Source organism: Glossina fuscipes, unplaced genomic scaffold, assembly GCF_014805625.2.
Source record: "Glossina fuscipes isolate IAEA_lab_2018 unplaced genomic scaffold, Yale_Gfus_2 1, whole genome shotgun sequence".
Classification (NCBI taxonomy): domain Eukaryota; kingdom Metazoa; phylum Arthropoda; class Insecta; order Diptera; family Glossinidae; genus Glossina; species Glossina fuscipes.
The window spans coordinates 33,088,615-33,100,130 of NW_023998415.1; the positions used below are offsets into that span (position 1 = coordinate 33,088,615).

The following is an 11,516-nucleotide window of genomic DNA, read 5'->3' on the forward strand; positions in this document are numbered from 1 at the left end:
TTTTATTATTTACCAGTAATGAGAAAAAGAAAAACATTTTTTTTTTTTTTTTTTTGCGGAGATATTCTCATTTCTCTCTATTTATAGTATACTATGCACGTACCCTTTGATTGATTTGGTTTCTTTAATACCAACCTGCGTACGATACCCTCCAATGCTTTTGGGCAATTTAAGGCCGATGTCTACTGGATCGGCATATAAATAGTCAGGCAAACAGGGAGACAGACGTACATGCGGACTGACGGCGCTTATAATTAAGAATACTTTGAGATGAAATATCTGCTTATTGTTTGGTTATTACGATTGCTTTACGCAGAAAAGATAAGCCTGAGGGGGGTAATTCAATGCTTACCTCTATATATTATGCAAAGTTTAAATAATTGTCATCTTTTATTGAAAGAAATTAAAAGAAAAAAATCTACTCTGTTTTGTTTATGTTTTTAACTTTTCCCAAAATTTATTAGGAGCAAAAAGTGAAACCTGGTATAAAATGACTCGTTCGAGTTGAGTGAGTGAAGTGAAATTTCGCTTTGAACAAAAGTTAAATATGAATAAAAATTTTCAACTTACCTTAGTTATCTTTCTTTCAATTGTTGTTTTGGTAGTGTAAGGAAAAGTCAATTAAAGATGGATGTCGAAGAAATTCTTCTTAAATAATATTTGTTTTTTTTTTCTAAAAATTGTTGCTTTTGTTATTGTTGTTGTTGTTGTTGTTTTTTTTTTTTTTTTTTTTTCTTAATGCTTTCGCTAGAAAATATGCATTTTTGATTTTGCTTAATTTTTTTTTTCTCAACTATTCACCTCAGCGATAAGTTTGATAGAGATTTTCAGAACTTATTGAACTGCAAAGAAAAGATAAAAAAAAAATTAAAAGAACAAATTAGAAATTTTCTAAAATAATCGTGCATGCGTAAGTATTTATTTTATTTTGAATATTTTGAATGAAACAAAATTCCCAAATATCATCCTATTGTGAATTTGGGGATCGGCCTAATGTTTGTACCGCATCGACATATATGAATTGTAATCGTTTTCTCGATTCATGAATATCGGATTGGATTTAGATCTACTTATCTGCTCGTCTATTCCATTTCTTGGAATCGTGATTACAATCTTGACAGTCTGTCTAGAGACTTGTCTTTGATTTGCATTATTTGGCCAATGCAAAGTTTGTCAAATCGCATGAAAACAGATATGCTATGCAAAGATATGTGTACGACGTTTGACCGATATATCAATTTAGCGCCGAGTCAACTATTATCATACATAAATTAACGGCAAGTTTTGAAAAGTTCAGTTTAAGCGGAATATATATATATATATATACCTTATCTTCTTTGATTATGAAGCATTACAAACACTGCTTCAGCTTATAGAACCTAGAGGTGTGCGTTTTGAAAAGATCTTTCATTCTGCCTGATTCTGTTGAGGGTTACGTCGTTTGCTTTAACATTTCTTTTCATCATGATTTCAATCTTGATTCTTTAATCAAAATTTTATATTTACTCACGATTGCACGCATACTAGCGTCAATTTTTGTTTCATTCTAATTATTCTGATAAGCAATGGAATGAAAAAATGTTGTACTCTTACGCATATGAGCGAAGAATGAATTTGCGAATTACATCGATACTAAAGCAAATATAACAAGTCTAACTAAGAATTGAGAATATATAGACTATACATAAACTTAAGCGCCAGAAGTATTACATAATCTATTCCCGTACTCTGTTAGAAGATATGAACAATATTGATTGAATGCGAAAAATAGATTAGCAATGAAATTTTTTTTGCCGAAAAGTTTCTTTTCCTATTTTTTCTTTTTATATCCATCACCGAAGGATGAGGGATATATATATATACATTAAGTCAGAACGTTTGCAACGAGAAGAAGCAACCCGACAGAATAAAATTTTAAATCGATTTAAACATGTCTATCTATGTGACTGCCCGTCTGTATGTCTGTCCGTCTGTGCAATGTCTGTTGTAAATATTCTCCTGGCTGTAAAGCGATCGTGTTCAAATTTGCCAGAAACATTGGCAGTTCTTGCACGCAGGTCGATATTGAAAATGAATCTAGTCGGTAGAAGGACACGCCCGCAACAAAACTGAGAACACCTTTGTTTTTCAAAAGGAATAGAAATGTCTTTATTTGTTCTTTACTCATAACCCATTGCAGATAAATGTACAAAAATTTGAACGCATATTCTTAGCACTTGTAAAAAAAAAAAGGAAAAAAATTGACCACGCCTACTCAATATTATATCATATCGAATTCTCTTATTTTTTTCAACACCTTTACAACGCTTCGGAGCTCCATGAAGTGTATAAATTCTTGGTCATATTCAAATTTCCAATGCACCTAAACATATCCGCCAATTTGTCTGTCCATCTGTCTGACTGCGCAACTGTGTGGTATCTGTGTTAAGCATTCTCCCGTTAGCGAAAATGACGCTATCGCCTAAAAATTTACAAAAGAATTTTGGAAGTTACTGCAACTTTTCAAAGGACACGCCCACAACGAGAAAACCAGTCGCGCCCGCATTATATTACAGCATATGAGAATTTTGTTCGTTTACTTCTTTTTGTCTTGTTTTTAGGGTAAACGGTGATGAGTATAAAAGATTCGGTCACGACCGAATGTAAATTTCTTACTTGTTTTACTTCTTTTGCTTATTTAAATATCTTTTGTTTTAATATGCTTATACGCGTTTAGAAGAAGTTTAGTAAATAGCGCATCTACGGCTTTGTGCTTTGTCTTTATACCTGGAGAATGACGTTGAAATTTTAAATAAATATAAATGTAAAATAAAATCAATGTTTTTTTAATGGCGCTCTAAACAGCGAAAATGCAAATCTTCTATTGGTTACACACTGGTTACTTACTCACATAACTGCAATATTCACAAATATATGTGTGCGCATCGTGTTAGTACGTGCTTGTATCGCGTAAGCACATGAAAAATAGTATACGTTATCACACATAAATATGCTTTCCATTGTTGTATTAGCTGGTGGTAAAAGGCTTAAGAAACATGCATGAAAGTATCGCTTAAGGTAAGCAGGCAGCCTTACGAGTAAAGCAAACGCATTCGACCGACGCACGGTAAGGCTATGGAATATATTTTCGGTTTCCTATAAAATCTTTTTGCAAAATATGACTCGAAAAAATTTTTTGATTTCTCGCTGAAATTCTTCTTCTTATTTGCTGTAAATACGTTTAAAATGAAACCTTCTGTTCTTTCGCACCTTTCTACTTTCCTTCCTTCTTTGTCTGTGTTGCATTTTCTACTCTTAATTTTTTTGATTCTATGTATCTCTGCGCCTATCGTCTCCAACTTTGCCTTGTTTTTTTTTTTTTTTTTTTTTTTTTTTTTTTTTTTTTTAACTTAAAAGCATTGTTAATGCATTATCGTATGGCATTTGTTTTCGAATAGTAACTTATGGTGTAAGCTGGAGTACGGTTAAGGATTTTAAGAATACTTAGAGCAACGACTGAAATTTTACAGATGCCTTCGAATTGTGTTCATGGTCTTCAACAGCGGGCGTATGATTTGCGTACACTGCGATAAGCTCGGGACAGATGTGTTTGTGACTGTAATATTAGGTAAGATACGTTCGTTAGGCTTTCAGTTATAGCACGACCTAAAGTAGGATATTTTGAGAAATTTACAATTACCGAAACAACAGCTCATGCACTGTTGGTTGGTTGGTTGGTTGGCTGGCAATGTTTCTTACATGCACATGCACAGTCTCTTAAAGTACACCATATAAGTCAGTTCATATAATTGGTTACTGAATTTGTGTTAAACTGTCCTCTATGTATGAATGTTTATTTGCTAACGTTCTACTGCTATGGAAGTTGGCCAAAGTGGACGGCCAATGAGTCGCATTGATAAATCTCACCCGATTTCACAAACCACAAAAACATCCATCCAATCTAACTATCCATCTATTCTTCTAATAGAGGACAGAAGGAAGCAAAACAAGAAAAAACAAAAACAAAAACAAAAAATGGAAAAAGAAACTTTTCAATCAAGCATCACCATCATCGGAATTTGAAAAGAGTAACAGCAATGTTTGTCTAAGTTGTTTACAAGTTGCTATTGTTGTTGCAGCTACAGGCATACATACATACATACATACATACATACATATGTTGCCTGCATTACAAAGTTTGCACTGCAGAATGTATATGGAATGCTACGGAAATATTTGATTTGGTTTTGACTTTTTACATATTCCTACTGATTTATTCATTGAGATTCGGTTCTCTAAATTACATTTGATCTTGTTTACTATATGTGCTACGGCATGCCAATATAACAGTCACTCGTCAGTCATCGACTTGACAGCTAGTGAAGAGCCATCCAGTTAAGTTTTGTTGTTTATTCATTGTTATGCTTCGCTCATACACGTATACACACCCACACACCCATCTGCGCATACATTCTGCTACTTTTTAATATCAATCGTAATCAAATGAGTACTGTTAGTGTTACTCTTTTAATTCATTAACAATATTTATCAGAGAGCTAAGTATGGCTGATACAAGTACGATAGTCAATTTGGCCTTTGTTGTCGGGAACTCTGCTCTGCTCTGCTCTGAGTAAATATCACGAAATTATTGATTCGTTCGATTTCTGTAGTTCGCGACAATGCCGGTTTGAAGCGTTGAAAGCGTTGATTTGTCCAAACATTAGCGGGGCTGAGCGGCCTTTAGAAAAATCAAAATTTCTACAATAAATTTGCAATAAATGCTTAAGATAAACATTTGCGATTACGTTCATATATATATATAGACGGCACCAACTTGACTACAAATGTTCGCTTTTTTCATTTACTGCACATTGCTTGCGTTTCGCACCTGCACAGACACATTATATAATATAAACAACAATTACGCAATTTTCCCACAGAATTGTTGTCAGACGCGATATAAATAAATTGTTACATATTGTTGTTGCAAGTGTTTACGCATGTTTTTTGTTCACAAGTAGATCCTTTGTTTGCGATTAACACAGTTAAAGTGCTCGCGAATTAAAACATTTTGTTCTCCGTATTGTTGAAATTAAAATTGTTTCATTCTTGGAAATAAACTTTCCGAGGATGTCAATCGCTTTTTAATGTCGAAACTGTGTTCTTTTTACAAATTTTAATATTGAGAAGAAACGGCTCAGATATTAAGCGATTATTCGTTGATTTTTTCCTCTTACAATATATGCGCGAAATATAATTGTGTTGACTTTGTAATGTGCATAGGCTCAGTTATTTCAATTTCTTTCGATTGTGTCTCCGTTAACAGGATCAACGGTCACAATCTCTACAATACGTTGTGGACAATGTGCAATTGTGCAGCATTTTCTTAAAACTGAACCGATAATAAGTCGCAGAGTCTACCAATACGCTTCGCTCCCGAACTGAAAGATCGTCTTTGACCCGTCAGATGTGGAATGAAGTACATTCACTAGGCCTTATACGTAAGTAAAGATTTTTCACTTAGAAAATCACAACAGTCAGGCATTAAAAATGTTGATATTTGAATGGGTAGGTTTCGTGATTATTCCCTCAAGTTTTCCTCAAATTTTTGCATACGAGTGTAACGCGTCCACATATACATAAAAATGTTCTTATGTATATGTGAAACAACGATTCGAATACTTTCATCTCGTAGTCATGCTTTCAAATCCGTTTTGACGGTACGATACTACCACAAAAGTATAAATTAACTTAAGCAATTAAAACAAGCAAAAAAAATTAAATCCGGTCGGGACCGAATCTTTTATACCCATCACCTTTTATACCCTAAAAATGAAGACAAAAGAAGTAAATGAACAAAAGTTGCATTCTCTATAATATGGAGTGGGCGTAGTTGATTTCTTATATTTTCAAAATAAAACTTTTTGTTGTAGAGATGTGTGGGCGTTGTAGGGGTGTCCGTCGGAAAATTTAGCTAAATTCCAAATTCTTTTGCAAATTTTTAGGCGATATTTTCATTTTCGTCAACGGTAGTATGTACACCACAAAGATTAAAAAAGCTGCGCAAACAGATAGATGGACAGACGAAGAGGCGGACATGTTTAGGTGCATTCAAGATTTCAAATTGGCCAAGAATTGGTACACTTTGTAAGATTTTTGAAGCCTGTTTCCGCACGTTATGAAGCTATGGAAAAAATATTTATAATTTTGCCCCACTATAAAATTGGGTACACGTGGTCAATTTTTTGCATTCTTATGCGCAAATGCTGCAACATCGCCCATATGCGAGTATGCGTTCAAATTTTTGTACATTTATTTGCTATTGTTTATGAGTAGTAATGAGTAAAAAAGCAATTTTTCAAACAAAACGGACGTCTTATCAGTTTACTCAGTGGTGTGGGCGTGTTCTTCGAGCGATTTGGCCCATTTTCAACAGCTACTTGCGTGAAAGAACTTCCATTCTTTCCGCCAAATTCGAAATTCATAGCTTAAACTTTGCGGCCCGGAGAATGTTTACAGCAGACATTACTCAGACGGACAGACGGACATGCGGACATACTTGGATTGATTTAGAATTTGATGCTGACCAAGAAGATGTATACCTTGTTGGGCCTCTAATGCTTCCTTCTCGACGCTGCAAACAATTCGACAAAATGAACATACCCCCCATTCCTTTGGTGATCGTATCGAAACAACGTGACTTTGGTTTGGCAGCGACCCATTTCCGCACTTCTTCAGTACTTCGAGTACGTTGGATGTGACAGAATTCCCCATTCGAGCTGTAACAGTGCACCCTTATGAACTCCTGCATCGTCTGGACGAGCCAGACGTCATGTTTGTTTCCAAGATAAATTTGAGTCTGTTGACTTGGTCTTGCTTGCAGTAAGACATCGTTCAATATATTCTTTGTCATGGACATCAAAATCAGCACTTTTAAGCATCACCATAAGCTGGGAAAAGTATTCGATGGGGTTCGGCACTAGATATCGTTAAATCCAGCAACAAAAGTAATGAATGTCGAAACTGCGATTTCGAGCGTTACGCCGAATAAGTCAATAATGTTAAACGGGAAACTATTATTTCACGTGGAGAAAAATCGAAATCATCGAATGCGACCATTGTGTCCGTAGGTACTTCGTATTACTTTATCATTTGCACTGATAGACACATCGCTGATCAAAATAAGTGCAATTAAGTAATATTTTAAAAGTGTAGTAAATTCGTTTGAGTAGGACTTGCAGAGAAATTTTTATATCAGATAGGGACATGGAAAGCGAGAACTTAAAGCGAAAGCTATTATTTATTTATCTAATTATTTTTTTTTAATTCCAATTAAGTCTTTTTGTGCTTATGAAACTTTCGTTGGCTTATAGGTTAATTCTAAAGAAGAAGAAGAAGAAATGGAAAAGAAAAAAAATGAAATGCATACGTTTGTTTACCTTTAAGCGGACATTATATTCAAATCATTTTTATTTAGGTCGATTTGGATCATTTCTATATCGCGCTATGCTACAGTGTTTTTTTTTTTTTTTTTTGTTTCTAACAAATCTATAAGATTTAAATGCGATATCTGAATATATGTGTGGTCTGACACATACATGGCAACACTGTTGACAGGCCTATATGATTCCTGGATAGTACCAACCTTCAAACGATACGTTTCAAAATTTTGCGATATTCTGACAAATAGATAACAGGCTACAGCTGTTTCAGTGACGTCACTTTTGCAATATTCAAAACAACGGAATGAAAGTGTAAATCATGTTTGTCGATGAGGAAAAATACGGTTAACAATTAGTGTTGGCGTGAAAGATGTTACGACGACTTTTGGCTGTCGAAAATTTAGATTTGATAAACACAGCCGCGGTCGATGCAAGACGTAGTTCCAAAGAACATAAAGTGAGTGCACAAAAAGGTCCAGAACGATCAAAAAGGCTTATTGTTGACTGGAAAGGTTATCAAGTCCGTACTTTGGGACGTGTATTCATCAACTATATTGAAAGGGGACAAATAATTAATAGGGTATGATATGTGGCGCTAGAAGTGGGTTTTGGACGATAAAATTCCAAACAGACGACCAATTAGACATTCAGAACGTTTTAGTTCATTTTGAGTAACGTCCTCTATAAAATCGAAGTTTGAAAATTTATGGATCGTTTACAGTTTTGTATCCAAATTTTTAGAGGATTGAGATTTTCAAGAATAACGGACGGACAAATAAATAAGGCAGTATGCTAGGTATATATGTAATACGTTATTGACAGTTGTTGACAATTTTTAGTTTACATTTCGTGTTTTACATATGACGCAAGAAGCCAAGCTAAATAACTATATCAATATTTTGCTTCGTGCTTCGTGATGGCCATAAAAGTTTAAAAAACAAGAAATTAATTTTGCATCAGTGTTTTATATCTTAAACAACAACAAAAATGAAAATAATAAAAAAAGCTACCATTAACCATTAAGTCGAAAAGCCATAAAGTTGTGTTCGACAGCAACACTCAACTTTGTGGGAGAACGTAATATAAAGAATCTACGTATGTATGGGTATATATGTAATATAGAAGCACAGATCGACGATGGTCGTTGCATAAATATATTATATATGCAAACGTGCGTAAGTTTATGTCTATGTTAATGTATTTTGTACTAAACTTTTCAGTGAGTAGACATTAATAGAGTAGATTTTCCTATAAGCGTTTAAATATTATTATTATTATTATTATTATTATCATAATTTTTATAGAAAATTGTTTTGTCTTGCATATAAGAAAAAACCAAAGTTGACTTCATTTTCCCTAAGGCGATTGCATTCGCAAAATGAGATTCAAAAAATACATGGAGGTTAAAGTCTTTAAACTTTAGCCAAACCATTTCGGTGATGTGAATTTGCATGAAGCTCGACCGAATATTCAATTGTTTGTCGTTTTAGGCAAACAAGTTCGTCTGTCCTTGTTGCCGTCTCCAGCTAAATATCCGTCTACCTGTCGTTCTATTTACGCGTACAATTACCTTAGGGGACGTATATCTATTTGCTTGTCCGTCCATCCCACCGCTTGATTGTTTTTGTATTCCGTTATCATTCCTAAATTTTTTTAGTTACTCCATTTATCCGTCTATGCTTTTATTAGTCCATTTCATTTCGCACATCTTTTCATCCGACTCTGGGTACTGTAATCGTTTGTCTACGCCGTAATCTGTTCTATATAATCTGCTCCTTTAATCATCCATTGATCGGTACTTTAATTCGTCGTTGTCGTCGTCTCCCTTGTATTAGTTCGTTTGATATTGGATTCGGCCGATTCGGTTTGTTTGCGTGTGTCTTTTTTTTTGTCCTTTCCGCTTGCGACGCCTGTCCATTATCTCATTCTTAAGATTAAGATTACAGAGAAAAGATTTGAGTTAAGATCGCATAAATATTATATAAGATAATAGCGATAATAGCTGGTAAGTGATAATTTCATCAAAATGGAAAATTTTTATAATTAAATTTTCTCTTACTTATCATACATTTCTTGCGTTATTGCTTCCTACACTACTTCCTAATTACTACTTAAGGTAAAGTATATATGACAATTCGTTTAAAGCCAAATGTAATTTGCACTTTTATTTATAATCTTATTTCAAGCAAACTAATTTTTCAGTTAAAATATTCAACTATGCAATGTTATGAATGTAAGCTAAAGTACATTTATACGTATACGTATGCAAGAGAATTTTTGAAGGATTTTTAGTAGCAAGCAAACCTAAGAACCTAGTAAACTATATATATATATAAATATATATATATATATATATATATGTATAAACGTACACACATACATGTATGCTGAGGCATTTTGTGTAAATGAGTTTGGATGTGCAGTACATTTTTTCTTCTTATAATTATGTGCACATTGTTTAATTTTCATTGGCAAGAGCGAACAATTGCTGAAACAATTGAAGGGAAAGAGAAAGCGTATGGATGAATTTGGATATGAAGAGATAGAACGAAGGAAGGAGATTAGAGGCAAAAGTGTATGTGTGCGTTAGTGCATTTATCTGTAATATTAAATTAATTTTTCAATGCTTAAAAGTTTTTCACACATATGTATGTATGTATGTATGTGTTTGTATATATTATGTGTCTTTTTCTCATCATGCGACTGCACGCACGGCCCTTCCCTGCAGTATGTTGTGAGAAAACTAAATACAGCTTGTTATCCCTCCCACTAAGCCTTCCAAGAATAACTAAAATCTGATTGTTTTGTTGAAATTCAAAAACTTTTACTAGATACGCTACTCAGGTATGATAGTTTCACCGTTCCATTTATAGGGAACCACTTGAAAATGGACAATCTAAGCGATTGAGTCGCTTGCAGCTGAATATTAAAATAATTAAAGCAGAAGGCTTACATCAGGGACATGTATCTCTCAGTATATGGCCACCGATCGCATTTCGTGTATTTGTTCATGTTCGTTTTTCGGAATCTTACGTTAACAGAAATTAGAATAGGAAACTGAAACTAATCACACGCAGCACAGTACACAGCAAACACTTCGGGGAGACCATAATGATCATAAAATCTTAAAACACACAAAAAGCTATACAAGTTATTAAAATATATATTATTTTCATTTTATTACAGTCGATAGATAATACCCATAGCTCATATGTATTTTACATTGTTAGGCAGACGTATTTATTAAACCCCGTCGAACAATTAAGACAGAGAAGCTTTGCAGCCGTTATTACAACCAGCGAAAAGCTGAAAGCGAATGCTTGAAAACATTCTCTCTAACTCACAAACACACTCTTCACTTATTCGTAATTTAAGTTCAGATGCTTACTCATTAAAAGAAAGAAACGTTTCCTCTGACTTTTACATCAAATTTATTCATAAAAAAATTCAATTTTTTTCTACTTTTTATTAACTTTCACTAATTGGAATATGTTATTACTCTCTTTAGCAAATAAATATTAATTACCATCACAAAAAGTGTATTGCATTTTTTACTATGTTTGTATATTAGTTTGCCGTAAAATTGGATTAATCTGTTTCCAGATCAACAACTTGAAAGGGAAAGTGCTTTTAAAAACCAGATAAACTCGTTTCCGCTTATTGGACTCAGTGCGAGGATACCCGGCACTGGCTTAAATATAAGTTCGCCTCTTAACCTTCTCTTTCAATTAACGAAAATGTGACCCTAAAACACACCTATCAACGACAATGAATCAATGTAAAGCATTGGGCTATTTTCTCTGCTTTCTGCCTCTTTCTTGAAATGAAAATCGTAATCACAAAAACTTCGCCTAGAAGAATAAAGAAAAGTCGAATTCAATTATGATGCCTTTCCTCTTCGAAACTCAACTATTTAAGTTTTAAGTTCTTAATGATGACAATGATGAAAGCTCATCTGTTATATGGACTCGTCCAGTTGACCTTTTCGAAAATGAAGCAATGAAATAAAGCATATTTCTGATTAAAATTTGGATCAAATTTTCTTCCAATAGGCCTTACTATTATTTGTGCAATAGATGCATGCAATACATACAT

General features: G+C 33.8%; 1 protein-coding gene across 1 annotated transcript in view; it reads right to left on the reverse strand.

Moving 5' to 3' along the window:
- Positions 1 to 723, reverse strand: part of LOC119631317 (glucose transporter type 1) — a 76,705-nt gene extending 75,982 nt beyond the window's left edge. Inside the window, exon 1 of the mRNA XM_038023419.1 lies at positions 571 to 723. The gene's annotated coding sequence lies outside the window, so the exon portion shown is untranslated. The remainder of the gene's footprint in view (positions 1 to 570) is intronic.
- Between the last annotated feature and the right edge of the window lie 10,793 nt (positions 724 to 11,516).